Source organism: Hemiscyllium ocellatum, chromosome 1, assembly GCF_020745735.1.
Source record: "Hemiscyllium ocellatum isolate sHemOce1 chromosome 1, sHemOce1.pat.X.cur, whole genome shotgun sequence".
In the NCBI taxonomy this organism is placed as follows: domain Eukaryota; kingdom Metazoa; phylum Chordata; class Chondrichthyes; order Orectolobiformes; family Hemiscylliidae; genus Hemiscyllium; species Hemiscyllium ocellatum.
In genome coordinates this window covers 136,709,815-136,723,665 of record NC_083401.1, presented here as the reverse complement: position 1 = coordinate 136,723,665, position 13,851 = coordinate 136,709,815, and positions in this window count along the sequence as shown.

Genomic DNA, 13,851 nt, shown 5'->3' with positions numbered 1-13,851 from the left:
AAGAGAAATGCATTCACTTGGTAGGAGAGATGGTGAATCTTTGAAATTCTCTCCCTCAGAGATCTGTGGAAATTCTATCTTTAAACATGTTCAAGACAGATTTCCAGAGACTAATGACATTCAGGGATATGGAGGTTATGCAGGTAAGTGGCATTGAGGTGGAAGATCAGCCATGGTCTAACTGAATGGTGAGGTAAACTCAGTAGGTTGACTACTTATTCCAGTTCTATGTTACTATATTCTCAAAATCCTGCAACTCCCTTCCTAAAAGCACTGTGATGTACCTACTCCCCATAGACTGTAGCAGTTCAAGACAGCAGCTCATCAGCACCTTCTCAAGTACAGCCAGGAATGGATAGTAGACGCTGGCCTAACCAGTAATGCCTGTGACCCTATGATGGGCTATGTAAAAAATACAATCAACCACTGGCTGATGGGGCATCCCACACTTTTTTGCTGTCAGGCATTGTTTGAAGAGGAGAGAGAGCAAGAGTTCAGTTCAAACACAGTTGGTGGTTGATTGAGGAACTGAGCAAAGTGGGAAGCGAGAGAGCAATGGTAGCCATTCCTCTTCTCTTGCAACTAACACCCACCTCCTCAACTGATAGCCAGGGTGTGTGTGTGTGTGTGTGTGTGTCTGCGCGCATGCATTGAGGGAGGTGGAGGGTGTTCTCCCTTGGGGACTTAACTCTCAGAAAAGAGCCCAGCCTTGGCTCTTCAAGTGCATGGTGACCATTTAATTTCAGTAGGTTTTCACTAGTGGTGGTGAAGAAGGCCTCCCACTGATTCTCTACCCTTGAAGTAAGCCCCTCTTGCTAACATTAAGTTCCGCCCACGGAATGGGTCCATACTTATATAAATTCTACACGGGGTATTAGAGAGTTGGTAACCACCTTGCCTCATGCTCCACCAGGACCACTGGTGGTGTGTTTATTTATGGATTTGAGATCACGGCTAAATAAGCAGTCAGCTATTTGTAAGTAATTTTCAGATAGTTTTTCTAAAACTTTATTTAAAATCTTTTGTTTATGTAATATACATTAGTTAATTAGACAGAAGAATGTTACATCACAAGACATTTGAATACATTTCACTCGTATCAGAGGACAGTTGACACAGAGTGTGTTGACCTCAGTGCATTGTGAGCTTAATGTCCAGCTCTCTAGCCAAAATGTGAGGCACCTCTTCACTGGATCTTCCTCCTCCTTTTCTGGTCCATCTTCCGTCTGAAGAATGCAGCTGCCTGTCAAGTATTTCTATCTGATGAGGACTGTCCCTGTGTCTAGAACACTTATTAATATACTTTATATCTAGGGGCAGATATTGTATCCTATGTCAATTGTCTTTCTAATAATGAATCCAGGCCAGCTATTCAAAACATCAGATTGGTCACCCCTATCTTTGTCAATCTTCCAACTGAAGGTCAGTTTACATTTTGCTAGGAACATCTCCTGGCTGTTTCTAAAAACTTGCCAACACCTCGTAATGCCAACATGGAAGCCAAATGATTCCAGGCACAGGTTTAGAATTTGTAGAGCAAGAAAATCAATGCTGTATCAGCTAACTTCAGAAGTTCTTTACTATACAGAAAGTACCAATTTATTCAGTAGCCCAACTTCTTACAACCAAGCCCTTTCCTAAAAGTTGTTACCAATGCTGGCAATGGCTTACACTTTCCCTTTTATCCACTGTGCCCCAGTACATGTGGTGGAAGCAGATGATTGTTTAGTCCAAATAAGCAGCAATTGAGATAGAAAGTTTAGTAAAGCTGATTGTTCCTCAAATTTGGTCCCACTCTCTAACCTATGGGGATAATAATTTCTTGCAAGGCCTCACAATCGAGTAACATGATGGCTCAGTGGTTAGCACTTCTGCCTTACAGTGCCAGGAGCCTGAGGTGATGTTCTATGTGGAATTTGCACATTTGTCCCGTGTCTGCGTGTGTTTCCTCCAAGTACTACGGTTTCCTCCCCCAGTCCTAAGATGTGCAGGTTAGATGGATTGGCCATGGGAAATGTAAAGTTACAGGGATAGGGCATAGGTATGGGTCTGGGAGGGATGCTATTTGAAGTGTCAGTGTCGAAATGGAGGGATTCTATATAAAAATGCCAGATCACAATAGTCGTTTACCATTTAAACACCCCTTTTGTAACCCAATCCTAAACTGCGTTCCCTCTAATTTTCCTTCTGACTGTGTGGGCCTGCAAAGCCCATGTGCAGAAGCGATTTACACAGTCAGAAGTCAATGCTATGATGCCAACTCTGATTAGAAGGAGTGTTGATCGTATATATCAACCCTGTTCTTTCAGTTTGGTGTTGGATGGAGGCTAGAAGGCGTGGTCTGAAGAGCAGTAATGCCCTTATTGTGAATAATAACATGCCATTTACAGCAGTTGCTTAAATATTTCCCATACTGGCTCACAAATTCCTCGATTCATCGATTTCAATTTCATAACTTGTCATTGGTAAGACATGATCCCAAAGTCTGCCCAGCATCATAATCATTAGAGTAACATACCCTACACCTTTAAATGTCAGGGGATGTAATGTTAAGAATAGAGTTGTGTAATGACCCTCGGGGACTTTTGGTAAGAGACAAGTCAATATGACTCAGTACTGTTTAAGGTTAATTTCAAGATCCTTCTACAAGATGTTAAATCTGTCTAAAATTTGGGTGATTCTAGGTTGGTGAAGGGCTCTTTGGATTGCTTCAACCTAAATTATGTTAGATTTTTACAAAAAAACAAAAGTTAGGATCAACTTGAAACATGAGCCCTGAAATTGTGAGCTTCTGTTCCCAGTGCAGCTTCTCATTTGGCAGGACCACAAATAAGGAACTCAGACATTGGATGGCGTGTTTGATTCATGGTGTTCCTGATTTTTCTCTCATTGACTCCTTTCCTAACATTAATTGAGCTAGGCTCCATGCCTGCAGTTAAGCAATATCACACCAACAATGTCATATAAACAGGTAGAAAATGCTGCTGCAGTATGTTTGCTGCTGATTTTGTAAAGCCTTACCATTATACAGTATCTTAACACATCAGTAGTTAGTTCACATACTATAAATCACTATCTCTAATGTAGGTAAATTCTATACGTTGCAACAATCAATGGAAATAGAAAAATTAGAAACAGGAGTTATAAACAGGCGCCGCAGGTCCAGTCTGCCAATAGAAAAGGTTGTGGCTGATCGGAGAGTGACCTAAACTCTCCATTCCTGTCTGCCCCCATTTTTTTATCCATTGGATATGGATATCACTATTAGCCAGCATGTGTTGCCCAACCCTAGTTGACTTCAACTGAGTGCCTTTTTAGATTATTTCAGAGGGGACTTAAGAGTCAATCACATTGCTGTGGGTCTGAAGCCACATGTCGGCCAGACCAGGTAAGGAGAGCAATTTTCCTTCTCTAAAGGACATCAGTAAAACAGTTGGCTTTTTAAAATGACAACTGATCATTCTTTCACAGGCATCACTAGACGTTTCAATCCCAAATTTTTATTGAATTCAAATTCTACCATCTCTGGTGTGGAATTCAAACCTGAGAGCATTACAGACCTATGATCTGTAGCTAGCACTTAAATAGATTTTTTTTTTAAGAGTGCTATGAATTAAAATAAATAAGTAAACCAAGTCTATTTCAGCCTTGGGCAGAATAAACAAGTTCTATAAACTGCTTAGTTTTCTGGGAAATTACTTCAGTCTACACTTTGGAAACGTAGCTCCAAAGAGTGTAAATGCAGGAGGCTTGATGCATTTTTAAAGTGGAGTGCAAATTTTAAGTAGAATGAATTTGGTGAGTGATGAGTGTAGAGAGATTTGATGTCCTTATTACCCTTTTCTACTCTTTTAAAATTTATCTTCATCATTGTCAAGTATTTTGCTCAGTGCAGAGTAAGGACTGGTTGGTGAGTAACTGGTAAGGCATTTGTAATAAATGGTCAGTACAGTTAGAAAATGACAGGACAGCTCAGCTGAGTGGCGGGTACAGCTTGTGGAATTTGGGAAGTCATGGCACATCATGGTTGTGTCCAGGTTGAGCTCCAGGTTGCCGAACTTTTGTGGCAGACAGTTCGAGGCAGAGGACGAGGTGGATAGTACATTTAAGGAGGTGGGGACAACATAGTTTGGGTGGGGGTGGTGCAATCTAAGAGAATGAAGCAGGTAGCATAAGCGCCCCTGGAGGCAATTTGGCCCATAGATTGGTCTTCTGCTTTGGATGCTGGCAAGCATGGTTCCCTGTAATGTCTCTTCCCACTCTCAGGACCTCCAAGGTCTGTGCATGGCAGCTGCTTCAGCGATCTGTAGCCAAAGAGTCACCTTGGCAATCAGCATGAAAAAGAGCTCATTAATAACCTTGTTGGCAAGAAATATTTGGGAAATAGTGATCATAACATGATCAATTTTTACATGACATTTTAATGTGATGTAGTTCATTCTGATACAAGAGCTGGACAATGAGTGGTGGCATAATGGAATCTTCTGGCAGCTGCACAGTCACACAGTTTAGAGAGAACATTGCTGGTAAGGGCAATGCTTCCTCCAAAGTGTACAGTCAGAGCCAAGTTCATGATATAATTTGTAAAGGAGGGAAGACAGACGAGTGGAAGAGCAATACTGATAGGGGACTCTTCAGTTTGGGATAGGCTTTTCTGCAGTGATAAATGTGACTCTAATCAGTATATAGCCTTCGTGGTGCCAGGATCAAGGATGTCACAGAATGGCACCAAGACATTCTCCTGAGGGAGGTTGAACAGCCAGAGGTCGTGGTTCTATGCTGGTACCAAAGAGTTGGGTAGAAAGTGGAATGAGGTCCTGAAGGCAGATTTCAGGAAGCTAGGAGGGTTGATTGAAAAGCAGAACCTTCAAAGTAGCATTCTCAGGATTGCTGGCAGTTGCTGAGCATAGAAACCGGAGAATTGAGCAATTGAACATGTAGCTGGAAGATTGGTGCAGGGGGGAGATTATAGATTTCTGAGACTTGGGACTGGTTCTATATCAGATGGAATTTTTCCAAGATGTACAGGCTGCATTTTTGACAGGGCTGGTACAGGCATCCTTGGAAGGAGATTTACCATTGCTGTTAAGGAGGGTTTAACGAGTGGCTGGGGGATGGGAGCCAAAGAATGAGGTGAGATTCAAGGGAAGCAAAACTAGTAAAAGGAAGTAGGAGAGCAATAAACAAAAATAGAAGATGAAGTAATGAAAAGCATCAAACAGGATCAAAATTGAGTCATTTTAAGAAGTTTGAATTAATGGCACCTTTTCTGAATATGGTGATCACAAAAATGTTGAGAAGTTGAATGCCCAAATTAAAGGAAATGATTTGATTTAATTGGCTGCACAGAGATATGGTTATAGAGTAATTGTAATGGGAACTCAGTTTACAAGGATATTCTACATTTAGAAAGGACAGGTACAAAGGAAAAGCATGTCAAAGAGTGTGGTGCTGGAAAAGCACAGCAGGGCAGACAGCATCAAATAAAATTAAAAAAAGAATGTTTCAAATATAAGCTCTTCATCAGAAATGAGGGGGGTGACCCGAGGGGGGTGTGGGTGGGGGTGGAGCTGGGGATAAGGTATCTGAGAATGCGATAAGTAGATGAAGTCGGGGGCAAAGGCGATAGGTCAGAGAGGAGACTGGAGCGGATAAGTGGGAAGGAAGATGGACAGATAGGACACCTCAAGAGAGCAGTGTTTATAAAAATAAAAAGTGAATGTTTTGAGCATAAGCTCTTCATCAGGAATGAGGGGGTGGCCCAAGGGGGCTGAGACCTACCTCCCATTTATCCCCAGCCCCACCCCCCCTCCCATTTATCTCTCTGTCCCCTTGGGCCACCCCTTCATTCCTGATGAAGAGCTTATCTTCGAAACTTTTTTAAAATATATTTTTATAAACTCCAGCATCTGCAGTGCTCACTTTCTCCCATCAAGGAAAAGCAAGTGGAGTAACAATCCAAACAAAGGGTAACATCAGTATATTTGTAAGAGAAGATCTGAGACCAAAGGATCAAGATGTAGAATTGGTTGGTTAGAGTTAAAAAAAAAGGAGAAGCAAGTGCTGATGGAAGTGTTTTAATAGAACTACAAACTATACGACTAATGTTGGGCGCATTATGGAGCAGGAAATTAGAGATTTATGTAAAGCAGGAAATACAGTTATAGGAGGTGACATGAATTTGCATATAATCTAAGTCAACCTGAAGCTGTGGTTGATGAATTCTGAGAGTGTGTATGAATCCTGAGAGTATTTATGAATCCTGACAGTGTGTATGAATCCTGAGAGTGTGTATGAATCCTGAGAGTATTTATGAATCCTGAGAGTGTGTATGAATCCTGAGAGTATTTATGAATCCTGAGAGTGTGTTGAGGACCTAATAAAGGTTCAAACTGTTTTGGATTTAGGGTCCGTAATGTAAAAGAGTTCATTATTAACCTTGTTGTAAATGAACCTTTGGGAAATAGTAATCAAATAGAACTTTATGAGCTATTTTAAATGTTCATTCTGATACCAGAGTCTCGCAGCATGTGAGGAGATGGTGGTGTAGTGGTCATGTGACTTGACTGGTTATCCAGAGCCAAAAGCTAATGTTCAGGGATAAAGGTTTAAATCCCAACATGGCAGATGATGAAATTTAAATTCAATATTTCAGATAAAGTTAGCCGAACAATGACTATGTAACCATTGTCAGTTGTCATAAACCCCATCTGATTCACTAATATCCTTTAGGGAAAACAATTTGCCATCCTTACCTGGTATGTCCAGTGTGTGACTCCAGACTTATCACAATGTGGTTGACTCTTAACTACCCTCTGGGCAAACAGGTATAGGCAATGAATGCTGGCCTATCCAGCGATATCCATCTCCCATGAATTAATAATTAAATGAGTAAATAAATCTGAACAAAGGGAACAATAAGAGTACGATGAGCAAGTTGGCTTTTGTGGATTGGGAAAATAAAACTTTGATGATACACAGGTAATGGCAAGTATTTATAGAAGTACTTCAACAGGTGCACATTCCTCTAAGGCATATTATCCAAGGGGAAATGTGAATTAACCATCATTAACAGAAGAAAATAAAGATTTGGTAAGATCAAAGGAAGTGCCTTTTAAGAACGTCAGATAGTAGGTAAATCTACAAATTGGGAGCTATTTATGATCCAGTAAAGAAGAATCAGAACACTGATAAGAAAAGGGAGAAGAGGCTATGAATGCAAGCTAATGAGGTTCACAAAGAAGGGCTGTAAAATCTACTATTTACATATGAAAGGAGAAAGCTTAACAAGTACAAACAGTGACCATTACAGATGGGAAAAGGAGAATTTATAGTGGAGAACAGGGAAATTAGAAACCAGACAGTTACTTTGTGTCTGCCTTTACAGAAGAATATATAGAAAATATCCCTAAAATACGAGGCATCCAAGGGGCTTGTGTAGCTGAAGACCTAAGAAGAATGAATATTATTCAGAAGAAGTACTTGAAAACTTGGCTGGATTGAGGGTAGATGCTGTTCGATTAGATGTTCCTTTTAATCTTAGATAGATAAGTTTTTGTTAAGCAAAGGCATTAAGGGATATAGAGTTAGACCACAGATCATTCATGATCTCACTGAATGATAGAACAAGTTTAAGGGGCTGAATGGCCTACTTCTATTCATATGTTCCTATGGATGTTGGTCTATTTGGATTTTCAGATGTTTTTTGATGAGTTTTTATATAGGATGTTAGTAAATAAATGAGAGTGAATGGTATTGGGAGAAATCAGGTGGCATGGTTTGAGAATTTGATATTGTAAGTAGATACATTGAAGGTAGGAGCAGAAATAGGCCATTTGATCCTTTCAGAGCTGAAAATGTGTTGCTGGAAAAGCGCAGCAGGTCAGGCAGCATCCAAGGAGCAGGAGAATCGACATTTCGGACATGAGCCCTTCTTCAGGAATGCTCCTGCTCCTTCTCCTACTCCTTGGATGCTGCCTGACCTGCTGCCCTTTTCCAGCAACACATTTTCAGCTCTGATCTCCAGCATCTGCAGACCTCACTTTCTCCATTTGATCCTTTCAGCCTGCTCCACAATTCCATATGATCATTGCTAATTATTCAAATCAGCACCCTGTTCCCACTTTCTCCCTAAACCTTTTGATCTCCTTAGCCCTAAGAATTATATCTAAGTTCTTATTGAAAACATTGGTTTGGGCTCAGCTGCTTTCTGTGGCAGAGAATTCCACAGACTTACCGCTCTCTGGGTGAGGAGAATTCTCCTCATCTCAGTCCAAACTGTCCTACCCTGTATCCTTAGATTGTGACCCCTGGTTTTGGATTTCCTGGTCATTAGGGACAATCTTCCTGTGATAACATTGTCTAAATAGACAGAAAATAGACAGTAGGAATAAACAGATCCTCTCAGGATGGCAGGCAAGTGGGGTACTGCAAGGGTCAGTGCTAGGTCTGCAACTTTCCATATTTGCTAATGACACCAAACTGGGAAGGAATGTGAACTCTGCAAAGGATGCAAGGAGGGTTTAAGAGAAGTTGCATAGCTAAGTGACTCAGCTAGAGCATGGCAGATGGAATATAATGCAAATAAATGTAAAAATTATTCACTTTGATAGAAAAAAATAAAAAGGTGGACAGCCTGGCTGAATCCTCCTCCATAGCTAACACCTCTCCACAGCCCCATGGCATCTTCCCATGCAATTGCAGAAGATGTAACAACTGCCTGTTTATTCCTTCTCTCCTCACTACGCAAGGCCCCAGACACACCTTCCTGGTGAAGCAGTAATTTACCAGCACTTCACTCAATCTGGTTGACTGCTTTTGCTGCTCACAATGCAGTCTCCTCTACACTGGGGAAATGAAACAAAGGCTTGGTGACCACTTTGCAGAACCCCTCTGCTCTGTCTGCAAAAATAATCCTGCATTTCAAGTCGCCTTCAACACATTACTGTGTACCAACAGCAATGTTTCTGTTGTAGGCCTGTTTCAGTGCTCCAGTGAAACTTACTGTAAGTTTGAAGAACAACACCTCATTTTCCACTTGGGAACTCTACAGCCTTCAGGACTCAACATTGAGTTCAGTAACTTTAGAGCCTGACTCTATCCTTCCCTTTTCTCTACCTACCCCAAACCCCAGAACAACTCACTCATTTTCTTACTCTTAGTTCTTATTACCACTTACTCAGCATGTATTCTGTCTTGGCCTGCTATCTATTATCTCCTTGTTCACTTACACCTTTTATCTCTGTCTCTTTGTCTCTCTGTCTCTCTCTCTCTCTCTCTCTCTCTTTCTCTCTCTATGGGCTCCATCTTCACCCACCACCACCACCGCCCCAACCCCCACACCCCCACCGCCCCACTGCCCCAACCCACACTTCTGTTTCAGTATAAATACTGAACAATTTATTCTTCAGCATGCATAACCAACATTTGAGCTACTGGACTCAAATTATTAACTTGCTTTCCTCCCAGCTTCCTTCCATCTACCAACTGGATTAATTCCTCCTATCAACCAACCAGGTCTCTACCTGTGTTCATCTACCTCTACCTCACCAACATTGCCCCTACCTCCAATCTCACCTTCCCCCGCCCCCCTGCTCCATCTTTAGCTGTAGCTCCCCTTACATCCACCCTCAGTCCTGAAGAAGGGTCACACCCTAAATGTTGACTTCTCTACCTCCTGATGCTGCCTGGCAGGCTGTGTTCTTCCAGCCTCTATGGAAAATAAAGAGCATGAAAGCAAGGGAAGGGTTAAACCATGAAGACCACTGGAGATTTGTTGCAAGGGTTCTGTGGAATGCAGGATGGAATAAGAATAGTGGAATCCTTTTACACCAATTAGCAGAGTAAGGTTGAGGCTGAAAGGTCACTATTGTGAGATGAGACAACACAATTAGTAAAATTAGCCTCATCTGTTGAGTATCATTATGACAAGATTGGGACCATAAATATTTGAGACATGACATTAAATATCTAATTAATAGTAAGTAGAGTCAGCCTGCTTGAGACTATTGACAACAAATATCTAATCATGACATAAGGAAAATATTAAGTACGGTCTGGAATGAAAGACCATTGTTGCAAAAGCTGATACTAAATATCTAACCATGACATTAGAATAACATTAAGTAGAATGTACAACTAAAGAGATAATGGGAACTAACATCACTGGTTTATTGTGTAGCTGGAGTAAGATATTTTGATTAGTCTAGTTAGACATGCTGATTAGCTAACAGAAGCATGATAAAAAAAATGAAAAACCACGGACCCCGAGGTTCGTGGACATTCGAGAATCTGCTTTCTCAATGTCACGGTTTTTGTTTGCAAATAAAAAACTTGCTTCTTGAAGAACTCTCTGCGTCTCCTGGTGATTCTCTACATTTTCTCGACGACATCTCCTGCTTGTCTACCTTGGATTCCAGCATCTGCAATTATTTTTGTCTTCTTCCCACACTTGCTGACAGACCTGCTGAGTTTCTCCAGCAATTTCTGATTTTGTTTCAGATCTCTGACATCTGTAGTTGTTTGTGTTAATTATTATTTCCAGGGAATGACAGAGTTTATCCTTCAGTTATTTAGGGCACTGGTGTGACCACTTCTAGTGCACTGCATTCTGTATTTGTGACTTTATTTAGGGAAGGATGTTAATGCATTGGAAGGTATTCAGAGAATGTTTCCTAGACTAATATCTGGAATGGTTGGACAGGTTAGACTTGTATCTGCTGGAGTTTCAAAGAGAAAGAGGTGACTCAAGTGAAACATAAAAGACTCTGAGGAGTCTTGACTGGATGCATATATTTATACTGTGGGTGAAGTTAGAAGTAGGCATCACTGTTTAAAACTAAAACCAAGGAGTTGCCCAGTTATGTCAAGGATAAGGAAATTTCTTTACTTCAGGAGTTGTATATCTTTGGAACTCTCTTGCTCAAAGGCCAGTGGAAGAAAAGTCTATGAATCTTTTAAAGGCACAGTTAGTAGATTCTTGATAAGTAAGGATGATCAGTGTCATTGGGAATGCAGCTTAGTAAGATTAGACATTGATCTTATTGAATAATGGAGCAGTCTTGATGGGCTGAATGGCCAACTGCACTTAATTCATACGTTCTTCAAATAACGTCATGGAATCTATAGCATCTGTCTAAATCATCAGAATGGGCAAGGAATGTTATGGTTTTATACCTCAGGATCTCTAAAAATACAGCAATGCCAGACTGGAAGATTGGAGTGGTTTTACTAAATCATGCTTCCTTGCTTGTCAGAACCATGGATTAGGAATTTGACGTGAAAGAGGCTCAAGGGACTGAGGGTTCTATAAAACTGTTTCTTATGAGCTCCAGTCTGGACCCCGGCCTCAGAGGTGAGAGTCCTATTGATTAAGCAAAGCTTAGTTTGATTGTCTGAGAGAAATATTTTGACATGTTGTCTGCTCACTGCTGCACATTGAGAGAGTCTGCAGGCAAACTCAGACCCTTCCCCTCCGTTCCTGTATCACAGAAACATAGAATAGTTACAATGCAGGAGGAGGCTATTTAACCCATCATCTCCATGCCAGCCCTCTTCATCAGCAACTCATCCCATTCTCCAGCCTTTCCTGTATATACCTGTAATTCTTATTCTGTTGGGATAATTATCCAAATCCCTTCAGGAAGCAAGATTGACTTTGTCTGTATCACACTTTCACCCAGATCCTAATCATTTGCTGCATACAAATATATTCTTTCTCAACGTCTTTGGTTCTTTGGCCATTCATATTATTTTGGGATGTTCTCTGTTTCTTGGCCCTTCCTCTGTGAAGATGGATTCTCTCTCTCTACTATCTTGTCCCTTGTGGTTTTGAACACTACCATCAAATCCCCTTACAATCTTTGCTTTAAGGAGAACAAACCTACATTCACCATACTATCCACATAACTGAAGCCCCTCCTCACTGAACTGTTCTCATAGGCAGGGAGAGGTTACAGTGATGTGAACAGGGAGAATGCAGCACATCCTCTAGAAAAAAGGAGATTGAGGGAGGACCTGATTTAGGTTTACAAAATCATGACAGGGTGGATAGAGACAAGCTTTTTCCCAGGGTGAAGGATTCCATAACGAGAGGTCACACTTTCAAGGTGAGAGGTGGAAAGTTTAAGGAGGATACACGCGGCAAGTAATTCACACAGAGTATGGTGGGCATATGGAATGCATTGCCAGCAGAGGTAGTAGAGGTAGGTACACTAGATTCATTTAAGATGTGTCTGGGCAGATGAATGAGTAGGTGGGGAGCAGAGGGATACAGATGCTTAGGAATTAACCGACAGGTTTAGACAGTAGATTTTGATCGGCTCAGGCTTGGAGGGCTGAAGGGCCTGTTCCTGGGCTGTAAATGTTCTTTGTTCTTTGTTCGATTTTAAAATGTGCACAGATTCATGAATATTTTCTTGCCAGATTGGAAAGGACTTTCATCCCTTACTCGAAGCAAGCACAGAGTGACATGTGTTTTTGCCCAAGGCCAAGGTCAGGGTGCCCTATTCTGAGGTTTAACCTTTGTCTGAGCCCCACTGTTATGAAAGTGTCAAGTGAGCCCCTTCACAGTTCCCTGCTTGTAGGCAGAGAAGTCAGCCAGTGATAGTATGCCAGCCAATTAGGGGTAGTGTGTGGGGTGCAGGGAAATGTCATTGAACAGCTAACAAGTTTTTTTTTGAATCAGGCTTTGAAATCCATAAATGCACCTTTTCCTGAGAGAGCTCCAATGGTCCAGTTAAGGGACATTGGTTAAAGCTGCACAATTTCTGCTACAAACGACACCAGCACGTTTGGGCCTTGCTGCATGCACCAACCAGCTGCACATTAAAGTTGCAAACAGGCTCCTGCAATGGTATTGAAACCAATTTGCAAATATGAACAACTTCAAAATGCCTTTTGAACTTCTGATCAGTCCTCACTTCAAAGCACTGCTCCTCACCAGGTACATTCACACGCATGGCCCGTGACTGAAAGGATAACAGACTGCATGCAGACCTCACACTTTAAGTAGAATGTTGTCATCCTGCTGCCACTAGAGGTCCTGTGCGCACCACAAACTTCACCTTACAGTATTTGCTGTGTGATCTTAACAGGAGAACGTGAGACTGCAGATGCTGGAGATCAGAGGCGAGAGTGTGGTGCTGAAAAAGCACAACAGGTCAGGCAGCATCTGAGGAGTAGGAAAATCAACGTTTGGGGCATAAGTCCTTCATCAGGAAACCTGACTGTGTGATCTTACAGTCATAGTTGGACAGTTCAAATGATGTTATAAACTCACAAGCAAAATGAGAAGTGAAATTGTAAATGCTGAAAATCTGAGGTTAAAAACAAAAAAAACAAATTCCACACTTTTTCCCTGGAATGTTGGAGGCTGAGGAGACCTTACAGAGGTTTACAAATTCACCTAAGGGCATACTTAAGGTGAATAGCCAGGGAGGGAGTTCAAAACTAGATGGCATAGATTTAAGGTGAGAGGGGATGATTTGAAAGAGATCTGAGGGGCAACGTTTTCCACACAGAGGGTGGTGAATGTATGGAATGAGCTGCCAAAGGAAGTGGTAGAGGCAAATCCAAGTACAACATTTAAAATCATTTGGATAGGTACACAAGCAGGAAGGATGTAGAGGGATGTGGGCCTAGTGCAGGCAAATGGATCTAGTTCGGTTGAGGAAACTGGGTCACCACAGACAAGTTGGGCTAAAGGGTGTCGTTCTGTGCTGTATGGCTCTGTAACAGGGAAAAGACATTCACATTTCAGGTGCAGGTGAGATTGGAACTCTCCAGATATTTTCTGATATTCCCAGAAATTAATAATAAATGCAGCATATTGCTATGTTATCACAGTAGGAC